The sequence below is a fragment of the Pseudopodoces humilis genome, chromosome 12 (genome assembly GCF_049639895.1).
Source record: "Pseudopodoces humilis isolate 2021_Gansu_Grassland_sample_001 chromosome 12, ASM4963989v1, whole genome shotgun sequence".
Taxonomy (NCBI): domain Eukaryota; kingdom Metazoa; phylum Chordata; class Aves; order Passeriformes; family Paridae; genus Pseudopodoces; species Pseudopodoces humilis.
The window spans coordinates 12111937-12113117 of NC_142211.1; positions in this window are offsets into that span (position 1 = coordinate 12111937).

The window sequence follows — 1181 nt, forward strand, 5'->3', positions numbered from 1 at the left end:
AAGAATGGAAAAAGACCAATTGGCAGCATAGAGGGAAACCTATCTGGGCTGCTGAATTCTGGCAAGACCTCACTGCCTGGTTAGAGAAGTTAACTGTGAAAGTATGTCATGTAGTTGCACACGTACCTAACAGTCAGACTACTGAAGAACATCTCAGCAATAGACAGGTAGATAAAGCTGCCAAGATTCAAGTATTACAGGTAGATCTTGATTGGCAACACAAGGGAGATTTATTTTTGTCTCATTGGGCCCATGACACCTCAGGTCATCAGGGAAGAGATGCAACATAGAGATGGGCTCATTATTGAGGGGTGGACTTAACCATGGACACAATCTCTCAGGTTATCCATAACTGTGAAACATGTGCTGCAATCAAGGAGGCTGAGCGAGTAAAGCCCCTGTTGTATGGTAGATGGTGATCAAAATATGGGAAGGCCCTGCATATTGATTACATCACAGTCCTGCCAACCTGCCAAGGCAAGTGATCTGTGCTGACAGTGGTGGAAACAACCACTGGATGTCTGGAGACGTAACCTGTGCTATAGCAGCGTGGCAAATGGATATTGTTACTGCAACCAGTCCAAAGCATCTCTTGAGAAAGCTGCTCGGGTTGGCATAGACAGTCACTGTATCCCAAACTCACACATACAGCACAGATAGGTCAACGAAGAAAGATGGTAAGGGTCTCCTGTATAGTATTCCAGAGAGGTTTATTGCAACCCCACCAAAGGGATCCAGTGACAGAAAGACCATGACTTCCTGCAGTGTCTCAAGTTAAGTATAGGGTCAGGAGCCAATAGTCTAGGGGCACAGGGGTGGCACAGAAGCAAGGCAAAGGTCACTGACCTATAGGGGATGAGGTAAATTTATCTAGTGTTGCATAGCACCATGGGAGAAGCATTTTGTCTCATCCTAAACAGTCAGGCTTTCTTGAAGCCTGTGGCAGACTCTTCCAGGGCATATGCCCAGAAATTCCCCTAGTAGGCTCAAGGGCTTCTTCACTGTGCCTCACACCACTTCCCAGAACACCATCCCGGGCCCTGAAAAGCAAGTCTTGTGGTGACATGGCAGCCCTGCAAGAATTGAGTATGACAGTGGGACTCATTTAAAAAACAGCCTCATAGATACCTGGGCCAAAGAACATGGCATTGAGTAGGTTAATCATATTCGGTATCATGCAC